The sequence below is a fragment of the Netta rufina genome (assembly GCF_964035555.1).
Source record: "Netta rufina genome assembly, chromosome: 11".
Classification (NCBI taxonomy): domain Eukaryota; kingdom Metazoa; phylum Chordata; class Aves; order Anseriformes; family Anatidae; genus Netta; species Netta rufina.
The window spans coordinates 9598441-9619967 of NC_140134.1; the positions used below are offsets into that span (position 1 = coordinate 9598441).

General features: G+C 39.6%; 1 protein-coding gene across 4 annotated transcripts in view; it reads right to left on the reverse strand.

The window, feature by feature from the left end:
* Positions 1 to 21527, reverse strand: part of PEAK1 (pseudopodium enriched atypical kinase 1) — a 115144-nt gene that overhangs the window by 84540 nt on the left and 9077 nt on the right. For 3 of the 4 annotated variants that reach the window (XM_084293315.1, XM_084293311.1, XM_084293312.1), the window contains exons 2-3: positions 8326 to 8555; positions 1599 to 1672 (exon numbers count right to left, since the gene is read on the reverse strand). The gene's annotated coding sequence lies outside the window, so the exon portion shown is untranslated. The remainder of the gene's footprint in view (positions 1 to 1598; positions 1673 to 8325; positions 8556 to 21527) is intronic. The other variant, XM_084293313.1, reaches the window with a different exon arrangement.

A 21527-nucleotide genomic window follows, 5' to 3' on the forward strand; every position in this document is an offset into this window, starting at 1 on the left:
ACAGAAATTCCTATCTTCTCTAGCAGCTCCAAAGTAACTAAACCATCCTGAGCTTTCTAGTGTACCTACCTGCCAAAAGAAACACACACACTTCTAAAGGAGGAACAGTAAAAAACCAAGAAGTATTATTTAATGGCAATGAAGTTTGAGTGGGTGAAAAACATTCTTGCTTTTCTTGGAATGACAATTCTCAAAATGCTTTTTTTAATTAGGCTACTCAGACAAGCTGTGTTTACCCATTTATTTTCTTTCACAGATTGTTACCTTTAAAGATCTGTCATCTAGATTCTAGCAAGTTAGAGATGATCTTTGTTAACACTTCAAAGATTTGTATTTGAACAAGTCATAATTACATCATAAGTATGCTATCCCAAATTTTCCAGATCAGTATTTCCTGAAGTTTTATTTATGTCCAAGTCTCAGTCCACAGTAATTTATTTTTGCACATCCCCATCACAAAACTTCTCATTTAAAATCTTACAGACAACACTGACCTAGGCACTTCCTACCACACAATAATGGTTCATATATGCCAGCTCTTTTGTGCTATATATAATTAGCAAATACATATACCATATATACTTACATGGAAGAGTGTACAAGTATGTACCAGAGTGTCTAACATTTCACCTTCCTGGCTTGCATATGTCACAAGGGATTTGTGCAGTTATGAACCTCATTTTTCAAATATAGCACTCTCCTCATCTCAGACACTAAAAGTTTTGGAACAACTTTCCTATTCATAATGGCTCAGAACATTTTGACTATAGACTATGCCTGCAATGCACAGTGTCACAGGTCAGATACTTCAAAGGCTACTAACAGGCTGCTGTGTAACTTACAAAGGTCACAGTGCTTTCAGCTGTCCTCTGGGAAATGCCAGGTTAAGAATGCCAGAAAGCCACTCTTCCAATCAAACTGTAGTAGAAAATAGGGTTCAACATGCACATTTATTGTCCTTGAAAGTTACAGCACAGAAGTTAACTTGCAAAGCGTATGCAGAACACAGCAAATGAGTCATCCCCAAATGGAAGACTTCCATGCTTTCTTATAGAAAGGTGAGAAAGATTATGTACAAGATAATTTTTTCAATGGGCTTTCAGGCCAGCATTTAAATGCTATATTTCAATAGATATTTCCTTCATTAAGTTACTGACAATCTCTATTTTCATTTCCTTTTTTTTATTTTTATTTTTTTCTTGAAACAGGGGAAGGCTTCGGGAACTTCCCATGGTTCTTAAGTAATCTATAGCAATGAAGCGACTTATCTCTAGTATTACTGGTTTATAACTCATTCCTCCAGAGTTATTTTTCCTCCCCAAAAAACCTATCTTAGCATCAAAATTCTCTTAGCATGAAAATTCTAATTCTACACTTCTTCCAGCAAAAAGAGAAAATGATGTGTAAAATACCGGATCTTTTATACTGGAATTTTGTATGGTACTTTGGAACATAGTTTATGGTACAAAACCTTGACGTTTTCTACTTTCGAATCTGATGTGCAGCTACTGTATACAGCAATGAAGGCATTAGTATATACCATCTTTGTGTTAAGTTCTGCATTTAAAACAATGTATAGTGTAAGCTACTGCACATACCGGTGGCTTTCTATCTGTAGACACACGCAGGTTCATCTTTGCACCGCTACTCCCATCCTCTCTTGAAGAAAGCACTGAAATCAGATAGGAAATGCTCTGAGGCTCAATTGTTGAGGACAGTTACAGTACCATCGCTTAATCACTCAATCTTTCTGTTTTGTTAATCATGTAGCTGAAGAAAAATGATCTGATAGTAATTGTGCATCCCTTTTAATTAGTCCCTGGAAAGAAATGCCAGGAGCCAAGAATGTCCAAATCTTCTGAATACGTGGAAAAAACTGCACAAAGAATATAAACATTGTCAGTTTATATACACCAACACTTTCTTTTTGATCATGAATCCCTGTTCTGTTCCCCAAGAAAAAAATAATGAAGTTTTACAGAAAGTTGCTTACATGAATATGAATATCAGTGCCTGAGCTAACAAAATCCTCCTAGCCCAGCTTCCCCTTCCAAGCTTTAGCATATTAATCTCTTTTCCTTTTAGCTGCTCCAGGTCTTGCATAACAATGCCACTTCCTGAATTCAAATCTCTACCAATAAACCTTAAGGCTGATTAATACTTTATTAAGCTCTGTGAATATTCCCTTAAGCAGGGCATTCCTTTAAAACCGGGGTGTGCTGTCACAATTCAGCATCATTTTCTTAGCACTTCCAGAGTAAGGAGCAGAAGCATTACTGCAATCAACAACCAAATATCTTCCTGAAACATGGAACCACTACCATTTCAACAGGAGACTTAACAAGCTACCAATGTTCTGTAGAAATTCTCAGCGCTTCATACAGCAACCATCTATTTCTCTGTTAAGTATTTGGGCAGGCTCGTAGGGGAATCCTGTACAGGTACCTGGAAAGGTAAACAGCACAATTACCATCCTCTGCCTTTCTGTACAGCATGAAACCACAGGCCTTTCTTAAGAGTGTTTTTTGAATCATCAGTGATTAAACTTTGATGCAAGTGGTTATTCTAGTAAAATATGAAAATAAAAAAGGCATGTGATCTATGAAAGATGCTCAGTTTTGATGTGCATGCTAGGTAGTTCCTTTTGTTACTGGTATTTCTAGTGAGTGTGAGGCTAAAAATAAATGTATAATTACCACGTTTGAGCTCCTGCTTGAGCTTGAGACTCCTACAGAATTTGGAATATCTATGTGTTAGATATTATCTACTATGTGCTACCTGAATTGTGACTTGCAGGACGGGGAGGACAGCAGCTGATGGCAATGAAAAATGCAGATCGACACAGTCCACAGGAGAACTTTTGACTAAGAGTATATCACAAGGAAGAAAAAAATAAATCGTCTTGAAGGGCAACTAATACAGTGGGGAAAATGTATTGGACTTCAGAAGGTAAAATTTACTTCACAATGAGGTTCATTAAAACATACTATTCGCTGCTAAGATTTTATCATCCACTCAAGATCCATAAAATACCTTTTCTTGAAGGGGCTGGAGAAGAAAAACTGTGTCAATAAGAAAAGATGAACTACAGGTTGCACATTTAACATTTTTGATGCATCTTCATATTAATCCCCAGTGAAAAACACCTACTGACATTGAAGAGGACAAGACAGGGTTCTGCACACTCCAACTGTAAAAAGTTCATTGCACAAGGAACAGTAAACAAGGACTTGAACAAGAAACAAAAGGATACAGCCTTTTAATGTCCCTTGTCTACCATGACACTTTTTACAAGCCACACAGAGCAAAACACGTATTACTCTAAACCCAAATGTACTAGTTAGTTGATGGAGCAAGAGCTCAGTACACTAATAATCCCAGTTGTTTCTCACAGCAAAGGAATGCTGAGGCCTGAGTAGTCCATGGCAAGATGAAATGCCAACAGTGGAAACAGCAGAGCTGGATCCACACCATGCCAATCCAGCCTAATCAGCACTTTCATGAGCAATGAGGGACAAAACCCAAAGTGAGCTTTAAAAATTGGTCTAGAAAGTCATGCAAATGAGGAAACAGCTCTTGGAGCAGTGCAACTTATACTCAGGATCTTGTTACCTACTGTCTCATGCCCTCCTTAAGATACCTCAGCACCTGCTTCACAACTGGGATACAACACCTGCTGCTTGGGTATGGGTGGGAAAAAGGAGAGAATTGGTGGCACCCTTCGCATCCTCATCTTCAGTATCTTTCCACACACTAGAAGTCTGCAGGCACTGAGGACCCAGGCCTTTAAAATGAACCTCCAAAGCTGAACGAAACACAAGTGAAGAACCTAGAATGACCATTTAAATCTTAAGGTACAGGTATCTAACTAAAACAAAATGGAAGCTTGAAAACAATATTACATAAAATTGCCATTTTTCAGTTCTCTGGGTTATACCATCTGTATTTCCTCACGTCTTAGGATTTTTGACATCTGTTTCAAAATTTTAATCTGACATTAGGTGAACTGTATGTATGTAGTATTAATACACCAGTGTACAAAAACCATTAAGGACTACAGAGTTTTAGTAGTTTGCAAGGTTACAAAATGTCTTCGCAGATTTTTTTGCTCTGAAACATCCAAAATTTTTCAGCAACAAGCTTACTTTCAAATAATATATTACTGCATATTCAAACCCATGTAAAGCAACATGCTTCTGGACCTTTGCTTTTCTCTTTAAACAATATACAAGCGGGTGAGCCTTCATTGACACAACAACAAAACATTTCTTAAGGTGAAGATTTAGAGTCTAAAGGGAGCGGTGGTAGTGGGAACAGACCAGAATGGGGAGCTGAGGGATAAAAAGAGCGAGTCTATTGGAAATCAAACTTCCTTCTACCCGCAGAGCTGGGTTTAAAAAAATAATAATAATAATTCCAGTTTCCCAAGAGCTTGTTTCTTGCTCCAAACTGAGATGAATAAAAAAAGTTCTTTTTCAATTAAATTAGATATTCTACAACATTTCTCCATTTTGTGCTTATGTCAAGCAATATCACCACACTGAGCACTTCAAAGTTAGAAATTGCATTAAAATACATTTCACCTCTTTTGGGAAAAAGTAGCTCAGGAAGATTCATGCACTTTTTGAATCATTTTGGTCATGGAACTAACTGCAAAAGCTTCTGGCCACTTTTTCCAAACATGAACAGATTGACTTGTATTTCCACCCAATTCTTATCTTTATAGCCCAACATTAAAAATTTTCCAGTGACCTTAAGCACTTCCATTTCCTTGTAAATCCCTAAAGAACAATTAACTTCATAAAAGTTCCATCTGAGTAGATACCAGATCCATTACTATGCAATCTACTGGATAACCGATCCATTATTATAAAAGACTTATTTCATTTGCTGTGTGGATATCAAACAACCAAGTTTATTACACAGTTTGTTTTTAAGTATGCATTATTTGCAAAAATTACTCCAAGCTTGTGCCAGAAGTTAGGGTATGTTTTCAGCCATCCTAGTTTATTTAGCATATAGCCAATCTGTAAATCTGTTTGTAAATCAAACAAGAATAATTGATTTACAGATCACACATGCAATAAATTCTCATAGAATTACCTCATTTATTCTACCTACCACCACCACACATAGAGTAAATGTCCCGAGAAAAAAAAAAAAAAAGCTCATATTTTTCTAACTCAGTCATTTCATTTTTTTTTTCACTTCAATCTGAATACAAAAATAAGTTTTTTCTTATCCTGGCAACAGCTTCTCGCTCATCTACACATAAACCAGTTGGCTTCCATTTTTGAAGATGGGATCTGAGTAGTTCTCTGAACAAAATCCCCAAATCAGCAGGTAGTACCTAAATAAACTGTTTTCTTTCTGGGAGAAGTTTTGTAGCTTAAGACTCCCGCAGAAGCATTACAAGTCATTACAAGAGAATGAATTTCAGGTTTTTGTTTGTTTGTTTTCCGGGGGGGAGGGGGAAGGAGGCTTTTTGTTTGTTTTTTTTTTCTTTTCTTTCCCTGGTACTCCTGATCTGTTTAATTAGAATTTGCTTAACTAATCTCAGTTTGCAATGAGCCACGGTGAAAACAAATTCACCAAGTCCATCTCTGTTCAGCTGAACTTGTGGAAAAATGGAAAATGTCATTTAAAGTCATCAGTATATGGACACGGGACTATAGGGACAAACCCATTTTACACATATGTAACAACCCAGGAAGGAAACAAGAAAAATGGAAAATTACCAAAACACAACTATTGCAATGCATCACGTCTACAGGTATTTACAATCATAGCCTACTTTAATTTGTTAATACATTGTGAATATATTTGGCACATCAAAATGAACCTGCTAAATGAAATCACTAAAAAATCCTGCCTAAATGCTTTGCAGATAAAACTCCTTGTGACAACCTAACAGTAAGTGGACAGACTTGTATTCCGATTCTAATTATTAATGCAAACCCAGCAATACCAGCCAACCAACCATCAACTCCAACTACTTGAAATACTAAAAAGACAATCAAAATTATCTGAAGGACAGCATAGCTGGAGACAGCACTTGAAGACAGAGAACACAGTCAGTTTATCTAACAACTTTTGCTTTTGTTTCTTATACACAGTAGATAAGTACAAATGTGAAGGTACTCTAACAAGCAGTTTCCTTAGCTCATAAAACCACACATTTTGTCATACTCCTATTGTGTGAAGATAAAGCTCCTAAAATTGTGAATAGTAGCATTATTCTAACCCACCCAAAGCCTAAACAAAAATGAGTTTTCCAGAACTGGAACACCACCTGCAAGATACTTGGAAAACAAATTCTGCTCGCATTTTCCAGCATTAAAAAGCAGTTGTTTTTTCTTGCATTAACACCACTTGGTTATGAAACGATAAATGTAGCCTCTGTGCAAAGAAAGGAGTGAACATAATGCCTCCCTTAAGGCACAACATTGAGGTAGGAGGGATGTTAGCTCAATTTCTTTTTCAAATGCTGTAGAGACGGATGACAGAAAGAAACAGCTTCCAGTTGTCATGCTTCTCATCTGCCTGGTCTATAGATGGCTTCCCTCCAGATTTCTCTAATAAGCTCTATTACAGCACAACCCTTCACTGTCTTTCTAATATGCATGCTGCAGCCTGTGTGGTCTAGTTAGACTAGTTCACGGGAAGCATTTGGGGTTTTGAATTATTTTTTTTAAAACCTGGGATAGCAAAAGAAGGTCATTTCATTTAATGAACCCACAGGAATCTCATAATATTTCAAATATTTGTATTTGTGTGTGAAGACAGACATTTGTGCGGGATGTGGTAGGGAAATTTTGGTTTTGTATATTAGTTTATTTTGGGCAAAGGAAGATTGCTAGTTTCCTACCACTGTTTTTGCTAGATTATTTTGCAAAACTGCCTATAGGATTGATTGCCTGTTAAAATTTGAAATTTAACTTGGGGAATTCATGAAACAGAAATAAGACAACACTGTAAGTAGTCAACAGTAAAAATTAACAAAAGGGGAAATAAATCTGCATTGTTTAGGGATAGAAAAGTCACAGATAAACCCCACTGGTATATTTCAATAGAAGAGCGACCTTTAGAGAAACAGACTGCATTCAAATATACGGGGAAGGAGGAGGAAAAACAGGAAGCGGCATAAATAAAGGGCAGAGGAATGAACAGAATGAGGATTGATTGGGTAACACAGCTAATGCAAAGTGGACCATCTTGGGAAGATCTGATCTTGCATGCTACAAATTCTTCAGCAGAGGACAGATAAAAACAGTCCAAAACTTGAAATTCAAAGCATGCTGTTTCACTAGGCAGAAAGATTGCAAGTAACTTAGTTTTAAAGCACATCCTAGATTTCAAAACAAATGCCATGTTTAGCGTACAAATGTTTTCTTGTATTTTTAAGCAATAAATCACTGGCCTAAGGTCTCCAACTTTTTCTCTTAATACAGATAAAAGCTTCAGAGATGTGCATCACCGGACAGTACAGGTAAATAGTATTTTCTCCTGTGGCAGACTCAACCTAGAACATTTTCATCTCCCCCCCAGCCCTCCCAAACCCTGCTGCTGCTGCTCCACGGATTTGCTGTTCCTTTGGACCCGCTGACACAAGCGATTGTGAGGTGAAGTTGTAAAATGGGCTGTTTAAACACCTTTGAACTTATTCTGTCCCTACTCCAAGGCTCCCCATCCCAGGTACTAAACCCACGACGTTTCAATGACCTGCTCTCCACTGTAGCCCTATGAATTTATTTCAGCACAAAAGAGTAGGGTAACAAATTGCAATACGCTGATAGGAATGCCAAAGCGGTTTAGGAAACTAAAACAACATATCCCTAACTCATTCTCACCATCACTCGGCCGCCTTTGTGGTGCTGACCACCTCCTGTAGGGCTACAATTTTAACTGATTTGGGTAAACAGTAACTGAGCAAAAAAAAAGCACCACACCCCTTGTCCCTAGCTTTTCTCAGATCCATTTCTTGACAGCTATACCAACAGGCATGCTAGCATGGAGTAAAACCAAGAGACTAGGGGCAGGAGCGTGGGGCAGCTGCTTAAGATGGCTTAGGCAATGCCTCTGCCAAAGCACTAACTGGAGACTGATGGTGCGGATTCAGGTTACAATTAAAGGATTACACAGCGAGCTATGGCCAAAAAGGATGCTGCCACTTCCTTCTCACCTGGCCCTGAAGCAAGTTCTCACACCTTCTCACATGCTTCACTCCTAGTACTCATCTGACTAGCATGAGATCTTTCAGAGAGCAAAAGAAATGTAAACTATTAAAGAAAAATCCATTGTAGTTGAGCAGAATCAGCAGCTTACCTTTACTGACACGGATGCTGCACAGTTCTCTGCCCCCACCATGTTCATGGCGCCCAGGTCTGATTCCTTCCTTTGTGCTGATTCCAGTGCTTATGAGCAGGACTCCTCACTGAGTTGCCAACTTACTGCTAAAACCTTTGCTTCTTCACTGGATGAACTTTCTGTTCCTTTAGCAAGTCGAATTGAGTTCAGTGGAGTGCCCACAGGTGACGGTAAGCAGAAGCATACAGCTGGGGAGAGGAGGGAAGATGGAAGGAAGAATTAATTTCTGGATTAATTTAGGCACTGTTTCATGCTACAGCTGAAACAGGAAAGGAAATAAAATCTATAAAGAGAAAAGTACTGCTGCAGGGTAATTAAGACCTAGGAGTAAACATGCCAAATGGTGTTTGCAACATGACAACAAACAAATGTGAATCAGAATGTGAATCAGTACTTGAGCAGAGGAAGGAATGTTTTCTCTGCCATTCAGGAAGCACTTCAATTGTTTCAAAAAGGTGTGAGTCATTAACTCCCGCATGTATAAGTGAGACATCCAAAGCTATAAATACCTGACATACTTCAAGGGCTCTTTGGAACGGAACAATGGAAATCTATATGCACTTTTTCAAAATTACAGAAGCATGAAAGCCATGCATCATTTCACAGATTTTGATTTGTTGTCTTTAGGCTCTTCTGAATTGGATTACCCAAGCATGAAGAGCTATAACCTTCAAAGGACCTGTTTCCTTCCTTCTGACACTAAGGATAGCTAAGCAGCTATCCAAACGTGAGAGGCGCACAGAACTTGATCGTATGCTAATTCCATGCAACATTTTTGTATGTCTGAATTCACAGCTTATCACAGCCATTAAGTGAAGGTACCTTTCCAAGAGCATCCATGAATCTCACTGGCAACAGCTAGCATCATAAAAACAATCCTCCTCCTCATTCTCTTTGATTTCATGTCTGCTTATTGCAGCTCAGCACCAAGGCAGTATGTGAGTTTTACTTACCTGCACCATTGATTTTTATGACAACTGGAAGATTCTCTGGGCTATAACACACTCACACTCTTCTTGATCTGTTTCTACCTCCTAACAGAGTTTATTCCTTTTAAATACAGCTTAAAAGGCTGGTCTGACATCAGCATAGGGAGTTTTCATTCTCATGTTAAAACCACTACCATATCAAAGCATATCAGTTCATTAGGGTCATCGAGACCTGGCAAAGGGCATGGTTCCAAATCTAGGTGCAGCTAGCCTGAAGCCAAATATTGCTGTAATAAAGTATAGACCCTATTCCTTCAGATATGCAGCTTTAATGTTTTCCCCTATGAAAGTCACCTAGTTGGGATGCCATTTGATTCCTCTACAACACTTCTAGAGAAAAGTATGTTTTCTCTACATACTGAGTTTTTCAAAATAATTGTTGCAACACCTTCTACATTTGCTAAAAGAGACTCCAAAGGATGCTGGTGGACTACCCAATATCTTGCTACAGGTATCTTGCAGAAGAGGATACATAAGATACCTTCAGTGTTCAGGCTAACCCCGGTGTACATTACTCTGGTGAGACTGTCAAACTCCTAGGAAAAGTGATTGCAGAACAGGAAGAGGGGGGAAAAAGGGGGCTTAAGAGCTTGGACAGGCATTGGGACTCCTGCATCTACCCCAACCTCAGCTCTTAGGATACAAATGCACAAAAGCAACACAAAAACTATGCATGGCTATGTGTAAGCATATGGAAATTTTGATTTTTATCAGACAATTAATTATACTTTTATTAAGTATTGATGTATTAATTATACATCAGTGATATCCTTTCTTAATTCAGACTTCTCTAAAAATTCTTATTTATAAAATTCCTTAAAACTATATTTATTTTCCTTAATAAATAGACTTATGCAATAAATACTTTATGAAAAACCTTCCCCCTCTACGTCTATTTATTTTGTCTTCAGAGATTGATTAGATATCAGTGTAAGCTAGAACCATATGAATTGATTTGTACAGTCTTTGTGCTTTTGATGGAAGAGGTTTTCAAATGTAAAAGCCTGACTGTCCAGACTAACACTGCATTTAAAGCACTGTAGTCATCGCACACAGGAGCACAGCAGAGTATAAGGAAATTCCCCTTCCTTTGCTAATAAATTGCACTAAGATCTCACTCAGTGCAGGCTCCAGTCTTCTCAGAAAGTGAGAGACTTTCCACATGATTGGTTAAAAAAAAAAAAAAAAAAGTCAGTTTTAAAAACCTAGCAAGCTGAAACATAAATATTCAAACTTACTGCTTCAGAGCCAGTAACTCAAGCAACATTGCCAAGTTCATCACCGAAAGTTTCTGCAGCTAGAGCTGCCCAAACTGCAATGCAATAACACAAAGAACCTTGCAACTACAGCTGGGTTATCTATTCCAGTGATGTATTTGTACAGAGCCACCAGGATAATGCTAACAATTTGTTCAAGTACAAAATGTTTAGAGAACATTCAACTAGCCTCTACTTTGCCATTTATGAATCTTACCTTGCCTACCAGCTCTGGAAGCTGAACTAACTGGTACTGTACTGAGACCTGATGTAGATTCCTTTGCAAAAGTGTCAGAAGGACAGTAAGGCTGCTGCCGTGAAGCCAAGAGCTAAATTTGCTGCACATTTCATACAGCAGTTCTCTAATGTGGCACCAATAAGAAAAAAGTTAGTTTGCCTCACTTTCAAGAATCTCAGGTAATGGTAGGGCTTTCCACACTGGAATCACAAATCACTTAACGCTGTGCAATTTAGAAAGAATCCAGAGGATGCAGGTTTTCCACAGCAGTGCCCCAGCAGGCTGCAGAGCCAGCTAGCAATCTCCTACCATCTCCTCAAATGCACATCTTGGACTAAAACGCACGAAATGGAAAAATTAAACAAGCAATGAACCACTCATACACGTAGAAGCTCATCTAAATGTCTAAAAACCTCTTAAGAAGCCTCATTGAAATGATGTCAACACACTGAAGCAATTCTCGGAACAAACAGCTCCCAAACCTGTTACTGCGCTGTGCCGTCCCTCCTGCCTCCCTCTGGTGAGGCTGCATTTATCATCTTCAGCTCACTTTCACACACACGGGAGAATCTGTTTACCAACTAATAAGCGCAAATTAGACACACATCAAATTGAAGTGACCTCACCCAGGTGAATGCTACAAATCCCCCTGCCTTCACTAGTACGTTCTTAAGAGCTAGCTTCACATTTTCTTACCATTAAGAACTGGCCTGCTTTATTCCAACAACCATCCGAACCGGACACAGCTTGCAGCCCTATCATTACATCTGCTTCCACCCTTTCAAATGGAATGCTTAATGGGTGAGGTTTTTCTAAAAGATGATTTTTGAGTCATGGATGGAGCAGGAACTGCCTCACTGTCCATACAGGGCTTGCCCACAACAAAACAGCTTGCTCCCAGAGACCAAAGAAATGTCAGCTGGATGTAAACCAACCCCAGAGAGCAACTGCAGAGAGAGCCAGCCTTCTCCTTCCTATTATTTTCATATTTCTCCTGCAGAGAATTTGTGATTTTTGCTTTAAGAAAGGATGATAAGTGTTCTCTTAAAGGGTATGTCTTGATCAGCTGGGGAAGCATGGGCCTTACCTGCCTTTCCACCACAAAACCCAGCAACTTTTAAAGTGCTACTGTACAAACCATACTCGGAACTGAGCTATTTCTAGCGAGCTATTGCCCAGTCAACTTCATTTTCCAAATTTATTTTTGATTACGTTTAATAGCATGCAAAACCCCTGATTTTACAAGGAAATTACTCGACTTGAGTGTAACTATAACCACGCAACCAGGATAAGTACTTCTGTGAGTCAGACCTGCACAAATTTTCCTGTTTTTCAGTTTTTTGAATGATCGCTTTAGAACCAAAAGTGTAATACTTATGCAGTACACAGTTGTTAGTCCAATCTGTTCCATTACAAAGAAAATACTAAAATTTGAGTCTTTGAAACTCACTTAACAAATCATCCAAACCAGTATTTTGTTGTAATTGCAAACCTTAAAGAAACAGAAAAACAGAGCTCCTAGAAAAAAAAGCTGATTAAAAGTAAGTTAAAACATATTAAGCGATAAACAGAACACCAGAAAACTCATTGTGAGATGCCAAATCTCACAATGTATAAGCATTCCAGTGAAGTGGAGAGATAGATGTGAAATTAATTTTGCATTTATGTACTTGATTTGGCTACCAACAGTATTTTAGCAACTGGCTTCTGTTTGGGCTTTGCCCATCTTGCTCAGGGCCTCATCCAGTCATGTTCTGAGCATCTCCACAGACAGAAGTGCCACTACTTTCCTCCAGGGAACCCTGTTCCAACATCCAAGCATCATCACAATGAAGCCTTTTCCCCTTGTATTGCAGCAAGCTAATTTCTCCCTTGTTTACACTATGTTTGTTACTTCTTGTGCTCTCAATTCCTGAACAGCTTGACTTCATCTTCTCTACAACCACCCACGAAGGAGCTGTGGACAGAGGCAAGATCCCGCTTCCACCTTCTCTTTGGCAGGTTGAGACAGAGTCTGGCAGCTTCCATCCTGCAAAGCAGAGCCCGGATGCAGGTGCGACAGAATCCAGGCCTGGTCTGAGTGCCAAAACAGGAGGCCAAACGCTCCTGGCTCCCTACTGCTACCAGAGATTAACTGGGAATGCTGTCTCCTTGAGCATAACACTGCCGAAGACAGTTATTTATTATATAATATTATTTTACTATTAAATCATAACTCCCTCTCTGAAGTTTTATGAGCACATAATTAGGGCTAGTTAGAAACTAGCCTTGCCTTTCAAACTTAACTTGTGTCCCCCAGGCTCGTTGGGTATGCATTACAGGCATTACAACAAGGGTCTGGTACATCTAGCACAGCCCAAACACACCGCTGTTGCAGTCTCTGTACAAACAAATCCAGACACCATACTATAGGTTTGGTTATGCTTTATGTACTCCCAGTTTTGCAGCCATTTGCACAACACTGGTCTTCTCAGCATTCAGCAAAGGTGCAAGGATTACTTGCAGAAGCTAGCCACAGTTTTGTCTGAAAGAGGTAGGGGTGAACCTAAGACAGGTCGTACCTGAGAACTATTAAGCTACCTGGGCAGAAAGAAAGGCACGACAGCATTCTTCCTGTGGGAACATACATGAATTTGACGTGCATTGATGGCAGTGCAAAAAAAAAAAAAGGCTTTTTGTCCATGGGGACAGCCCCAAACAAGAGGCAGTATCACCTGGTAGCTCAGTTTATGCAGGACGAGCATAGCATCAAACAGCAGCAGCGCACCAGTTGCTGTTCACACAGTCCAACGACTTCTTTCTTCAAGAAGCGAGTTTGTAGATTTCCCTGCTGCACCTGCAAATTGCATTCCCACATTCCCAGTCACCTGAAGGGTGAAACTTACACATCACTTAGGAACAGGCTGAAGGCAGCAGGCAAGAAGCAAAGACTTGCTCTTGTCAGATCAGTGATGTAACAAGCTACTGCCTCTCAGCAAGAAGATGGTGAATGACTCTACAAACTCATTGCAGTGCAAAGTAAAGCCAGTTAGGTTTACAATGTTTAAATCACTAACAGTGATGTCAACTCATCTGCTTCATTCCATACTCAAAGTGACTAAGAGGTACTGCAGCTCATTTCTGCGTCCAAATAGGAGTTGGACGTGAAGGTCCTATGTGTCCCTTCAAACTTGGGACAGTCTATGATCTAAAACACAGGGGCATCAACCTGCGGATGATATTCCTTTCCTGCGCTCCAGTAGGGCCTAAGAAGCTCGCCTGTCTGCACCCATAGACAGCAGAACCAAACTGAGAGCGGCTGGAAAGAGTAAGAGCTTCATAAATATCCAAACCAAAAATCAAAGTCCACATCTATTACATATTATGGGAAAAAAAAAAAAAAAAAACACCTTTCTTGGCCACCCTTTACCTTCAGGTAGGAAATGGCCTCGTTTTTAGAAATAGCAGGGATAATGAGACACACACAGTGGTCAGCAAGAGCCGCCACAGACAAGTAAGATTTTTGGGAACACATCAGTGCCTCAGGCGCTCAGCTTTACCCCATTCCGTTTTCTCTTTGATCTCAGCAAATTATTCATCTTATTAGTTCAAGCTTTTATCTTTTGATCAAGCTTTTGTAATCTGTAATTTGGAAATGAGTTTCTTAGAGGGACAAGTGCTGCCAGATGGTAACCCATATCAGATCAACCCCAACAAAGCAGTATCAGCTTAGGACAAGTTACAGCCAAAGTTGGAGCTTCAGAGTGTACGTGCAAAGTATTATTTTCTAAAAACCACAGTGTTGACATTACAAGGGAAGAAAAGCAAGGAAAGATCATATCTTCTGAGCCCTTGATCAAATTACTTCATATTTCACCCACTAAACCTAGCTCCTGGTCCCATAAGAGACAGCAATCTGAGACAGAACAAGATTGTGGATTTTAGAGCATTAAGGGAGAAAAGGGAAGTAACTACAACACTGCAACTAAATCTCCAGAGGATGTAGAAGCATTCAAAGATGTTTTAAATAACTTCATGATATTACTGTAAGTAACTTCATGGAAATTTCCAGATATAAAATAGGCATCAATATGAAATTATCTATGATCCAAGTAGGACAGACAAACTGGAGCACAGAACTACATAGTGCCTGCAACTTCCTGAGGTTTCACTCCAACTTTTTTCAAAGTAACTGTTAAAGATATTAGATGCCAGTATTTCTAAGATGTTATCTGATAATTCTTAATTTACCCTAGCTTCTTGTCTTTGAAGCAATTCAGTTTCAGTCTCAGTGTCTAATTTCCATTTTACACATCTTATAATTGTGTTTGTCCTTTTGTCCTTTAATGCTGACTTCTAAAAGATTCCCATCATTAACACATCTACAAAGAGCAAGCAAACTTGCTTCTTTTCTAGGTCCTTTAGTTGAGATATAATTTTTAATTATTTTTCTTACATGCTTTGAAAAGTTGGAAATTGCTTTAAATGGTTCTTTTACCACAAGTTGTGGGCTTGGACTCCTCTGTGTTCTGGAAGGGATGTATGCTCTGCAGAAGCTTCGGATCCTTAACCTGTTAACTAACTGGATGCACGACCTCCTGCTCACTTCATCTTCTGGCAGGTCCTGGCTATTTTTGGCCTTACTTTAATTGTTCAAACTTCCCTTGGCATATTTGGAAACCATTCCTCTCAGCGCAAAAATCTTACATGGGGATTCTAGAATTCCTTACTAAGATCTCTAAACATTTTACTTCAGCCCGTTTACTTTTTCCCCCACTTCTTAAATTTATTTTTCCCTTCTTACTTTCTTAATATGCAATACATGGTCCTTTCTATCTTACAAAATGGAAACTAACACTTTTTAACCTGCAAAACTAAAATCCTAAGATACAAAAAAGAAAAATATAACTCAACACGAACTGAGCTGTGCCTATTTCATGATGCAGACTCTTTTCTGCATATGAAAGTATAAATAGTATCCACAGCTGTGAAATTTATCCTTGGTCATTAAATGTCTGCACAATCTTACAATTTCTAAAAGCGTCTGCATTGCCTACCAATGTGCTGCATTAATATAAACAGCACATGAACAGCCAGAGAGGGTTTAAAACAGAAGCCCTAAGCAGCAGTTAACTGAACTTGAAAGAGTCACCTTCAGATTCAAAAAGAACCATGAGCTTGCAACTGCTTTGCAGTTGATAATTTTGCCAAGAACACTTTCTAATGTTTTCATCCCACAATCCCGAATTCCTGGTTTATACGTCGTGAGAATAACAAGAGCTTGTTTGAAAAGCACGGAGCCAAACCACCTCCTGTGTGCTCTGACTCTTCAGGGTGCTTCTCTACTGGAAATACTCGGCGTCCTGTAGAAATCCAGCTCGAGAATTGTCTCCTTTGCCCAAAGCACCCACCGCCCTCCTGGTGGAAGGGATGAGGGAACAATAACCTGGAAAGCCTGCCAGATCCCAGCACAGCATCAGCCTAACATCTGGGCACACCAGCACAACTGACCAAGTTTGGCATTTATACTGGATTACCAAAACCAACCCAAAACACACAACGTGCTTGCAGCACTGCCGAGGAACAAGCAGAACGGAAGCAAGCTGTGTATTGTATCTTATCTCCATTTTAAGAATCAGCAAATTTGTTAACCTCTTTGTCTCTCAGTTTCCAAGGTTACAAGAGAGGCACGACAAAGGCAGGAAGAAAACCTAGATATCTTCTGGCTTCCAAGTTTTTTTTCTTTTGCTGTTCAGCCATCTTATCTTCCCAAATTGCAGGCTTTACTCTTAAGAGTAATTGATATGCTTAAATAACTGTGCAGTCTGTTTTGCTTTTTTCTTTTTTTTGTTGTTGTTTTCTTTTTTTTTTTTTTTTTTTTTGAGGGGGGCGTGTGATTCTAATCAGCTTTCCTTCTCACAAATTTGGAGGATTGTTTGGTGATTAAATCTGATCACTTTTTGTTTAAATCTACTTGGAAATAATCAAGGAAACAATACCCCCACCAGTTCTAGCTTAGGAAAGGACACGTACCTATAAAACAAAGTTAAACCAAACTATTTTCAAAGCTATTTAAGTGATGGGAGACAAGACAGGAAACCACATTTGAAGTGTAAATCAAACCCATTGTTTCGTTACATTGCTGAAAAAATCTTTCAAAAACTCCCTCCCCCCCACCCGAATTTCTTTGTTCACAAGAGGAAGCATGCAGGAACATGAAAATAAAGTGATGTCCCTCCTCTGCAGAGGAGTAATGAAGTCTCCTCCCCCTTCCAAAGGGGATCACAGTTTGCCAGCTCTTTGGCAGCCACTGCAGTATTTAAAATAGAAATGAATCCCAAAATGTGATTTGGCAAACAGCTGCTGAAATACTCACTAAGTCTGTTTTCCATCTTTTCCATTTCCTTTCGACCCTCTTAGTGTCACCTAGAAAAGCTTTCAGACCCCTCATAGAGGAGCCACACGCGCAGCTGGACAAAGAGCCCCGAGCATGTGAACTTTCACACAAATGCAACAGATGAATCAGACAGACCTGGCTTTGTGTGGCCACTGCCCAGACGCGGCGACAGCTCCTACAGCTGTTCTTAGGCTGACGCACGGTTTGAGTTTTGAGGCAGACACCCCTTGTGCTTTCCCAGACCCAAAGGAGTCGGCTGGTTTCTCCCTGTCCATTTGTCACCAGTAAAGAGCAGACACCATTGCATTTTGGTAGCTGGTTCCATCAGTTTCCTGGCACACACAGGCAGCGCTAAGGTTTCCACAACACTATACATTTGCAGTTGCACTAAGGTGAATCGTATGATCGAGGGCACCCCGTATTTTGAAGATATTTTACAGAGAGCATACGCTGCTGCATTGACAGAACATACAAGGGCAAGAGACAGCTGATGAATCAAAGACATGAACCCTGCACAGGGACATCCAAGTGCACTGCCAGACCCAGGCACGCTAGCTGGAGCCAGTTGGCAACAAACTCCTCCCCAAACTATTGTTTTTGAAAATATTATTTAATACAAAACACGACTTGGCGCAGGGTGGGAGCACCGAGCCAGCTGTCACAGATGTTTCAAGCAACAACAGAAAGCACATTTTGTGAATGTAGGTAGGAAACCAGTGGCAAGGAAAAGCCTCCAGTTGAGCTGTTAGCAGAGGAACAGATCGTGTGACAGTTATAACCTCTGCTTCAGTGGACTTAAATCGTTGAAACCCCTGACTTCTCACCAGGAAACACTGTATACAAGTTAAGCCATCTTAAGCATTCACCAAATAAAAGCAGTTAGGTGTTTCTGAATCATTGGAATATAAGCTCCAACGTTCAACCAGCACGCTGCTGCTGCTTCTACTAGCTCCAATTTCTAATACTGGCAAAATATCTTCAATATGTTTACGCAAAATTATCAAGCTGCCAGAACAATATCCTGTTCACTATCCTGCAATGCACCTCAAGAAAATTTCTGGATCAGTATTTTTCCCTCATTCAAAGAGTAGAGGAACTTCTCAAGCGGTGGTTTAACAGCGGTTAGAGAACACGCAGAACCACAGTTTGTACGTTTTCAGTTTTAGAAGTTTTATAACCCAGTACAAGACCCAGCAGTGATTTCTGCCTCGCCACCAATCCAACAGTTCAACAGCAGCATCCGGAAGACCTCGCGACTGATTTCACAGCTCACTGGGCCGTGCGGTGTTTGTAAGCCGCTGACCCCAAACCGTGGGGAAGTGCAAGGGCCTCCTCAGTGGAAGGGAGACTTACAGATTGCTGGACAATTGAAACTGATTTGAAAACCGAGGCTGGCCTGCCAGCTTTTTCTAAAAGACCTTTAAAACCCTCAGTGAGTCATATTAGCCCACACAAGCAAACCAGCACATTGTTCCCATTTCCCCTCCCTCCAAACTCATCGCGCGCTCTCAGTACAATACTACTGTACAAGTAATTAAGCACTTGCCAAAAGCTACCACCAAGCCCTAATCACAGCAGGACAGCTCTGCATATTTTCAAATCAAACAAAAACTAAATCAGGCTGCTATAAAACAGCCAGTACTGCAAAATCTCTGGTGCAGATTAAGAAATAAATCTGCGATAAAGCATGAGCCAGATTAGAGTGCTGCAGAAAAAGAGTCTCATTTCCTTGCTGCAAGACAGAACTGACTGTTCGTGGCACACATACAGCTGCTATGCACAAGTTACAAAAAGCATCGACTCATTTCACCAAATTCTTTTAACGAAGACCACTCAATGCTGCAGACACCTTAATGGTACTTTCCACTCTTGCCCTTTTCACTGCTATTCCCAACTCATCCAGCTCCACAAGTGAGAGTGTTTGCACTGTCCAAGCTTTTGTCACAGTCAGCATTCTGTTTAGAGTAAGAACATTGTGCCCTATTTTATATCTTCAGTACATTTTACAGAATTCAGAAATCATGTTTTCAGACTGACAGGTTTCTGTCAGTCATTCTCATCTTATCTTTAATCACGATCTGACAATACCAGAAGACTTGAGTGCATTTTATTGTCTTGCAGAGTCTGCCTCACTAATCTTGAGGTCACTGATGAAACTTTGGAAACGTTTCCTTACTTGAAAAGTACTTACTCAGACAGTGACTTGGAGATTAAAGGTGGAGATTAAAGGAAACGCACCAACCTTTTCACTCTGGTTATTCTCCTTCTGTCGTAAAATGGAATTTTCTGATCAGGTCTGAAAAGCAAGCAACAAACTAAGCATCGTCCCAGCTCCCAACTTTTTCCTGTTGTTGAACAATACAGAAATTAATTCCAAAGATTACTCCCAGCTCACGTGCTAGCATTCAGGCATGAGAAAAGTAAATACTAATCAGCAGGTCTGACTGCAAGCTTCTGATATGCAGGGTAGCTCTTCCAGCTCACGGACAGACATACTTAACTAGCAAAACCTATTGTTGCTCTGAACAGAGAACACCACGTGATGCAGCACACTTTTAGACAGCAAGTAAAGCAAGAAAGATGATAATATGAGTCACAAACAGCCAAACACAGCAGTGCCGGGATATGCCTCTAGAAATAATTTTTGTGATATAAACCCATAAATCTTACCATTTGAGCTAAAGGCTTAAACCTCTCACAAAAGAAGCAGGAGCAGCCTAGCTGCTAGGATTAAAATACATATCCATACTGTGTTATGGCAACCAGAAAAATATTTAGTGTAGCTTGCTGTTTCCAAAGGGCTGGGCAGCGAAGTGAGTAAGACCCTGAGAGTGTTCTGGGTCCTCTTTTGAACTTTGGAATAATTGACTTTAGGCAAGCTTTTCATTTTCTTACTTGTTAAATTAGTGAATGATGGAGCTGTTGCTTATTGCAGAGGGCTTTTCTTGAGATGATTTCTAAAGCTATTTCCTCCAGTTGTCTACCTGCTTCCAGTGCATGGACAGAGGGGATGCTCACAAACTGCTTCCTAAGCCAGTAAAACATCTTCAGGTAAACCCAAACAAACTTCTGCTCAGAGATGGGAACTTCAGTCACACTCCCCAGTGAAACAGTAGGCCAACATACTGCTATGAGGAGTTTTTAAATCACTGTTTACTTCTACTGTGGTACTCTGCAGAGAAAAGCAGACTTATCCTGAAATAGGAATTGAACTGGAGATTTAACTCTACTCCCTAAAACAGCATTAACAGCTGGATTAACAAAAGCATGTTTATGTAAGATATAGATATGTGTGTCAAAGCTGAGCTCAGATACACAATTCTCAGTATGAAAAGAAACATCTCCTCCTTGAATCAAAGTTGCCGAATATTGTATTTTCTTCCCAACAACGCTAACAAGTTGATCTTCAGAATTTTTTTTTTCTTAACCTGCGGGTTACAGAACAACATAGCTTAGAATGATCATATCTGTCCCAAACCTTTCTCCTTCACAGCCAAAGGTATTTACAATCCAACAGTCCTCTTCAAATACCAACAGAAATTATATACCTTAACTTTCACAAATACTCAAGTGGATATTAATAACTGTTTTCTGTAACAATACGTAAGACACAACTTAGCAGAAGTTTGTACATGAAAGTGCCAAAGCCAACAAGTTCATATAGCCCTGGTTTACTAAAACAAAACAAGCCATGTTTTCTGAAATTGTTTCTTCAGTTCAAGAACAATTTTCCCCAAAAATGCAAACGCTCTGAAGTTGTTGCCTTTTTCCACATTCCAAAGAAGTCCCTGCAGCCCCATGCCTCTCTTCCTAGGAAGAGGAGGAAGAAATAAAGCAGAGAGAGTAATTTAAACAGAAGTTCCAAAAACTAACAACTTCCACAGTGGATGCCAACATTTTCTCAGGAAGTTATAACTTTACACAGAGAAAATTCCAATGATTTTCAAATCTGGAAGTACTATAGAAGACATTTTCTACTCAGAAGACTCCTCATTTAAGCCTCCCATATAAGCTGTGGTGGACTATGGGTCTTAAAAGAGCTCAAAGAGAGGAAAATCTCTCAGGTTTTACAGGGCTACAAGCAGCAAATACTTTACTAAAACCAAAATAAAAACTGAGGTCATGCTTAGAACTTTAAAAACAAAGATTGTGTAATAAAGAGCACAACGCTCAAGAGAGTTGTTCATCTGAAAAATATGCAAAAAAAAAGGGAAAAAAAAAAAGATTTGTTCCAGCACATCTTAAAGAGGCAAAAGAGATTATGTTCCCTCTCTTTTCATGTTGTGTACAGCTTTTCCAAG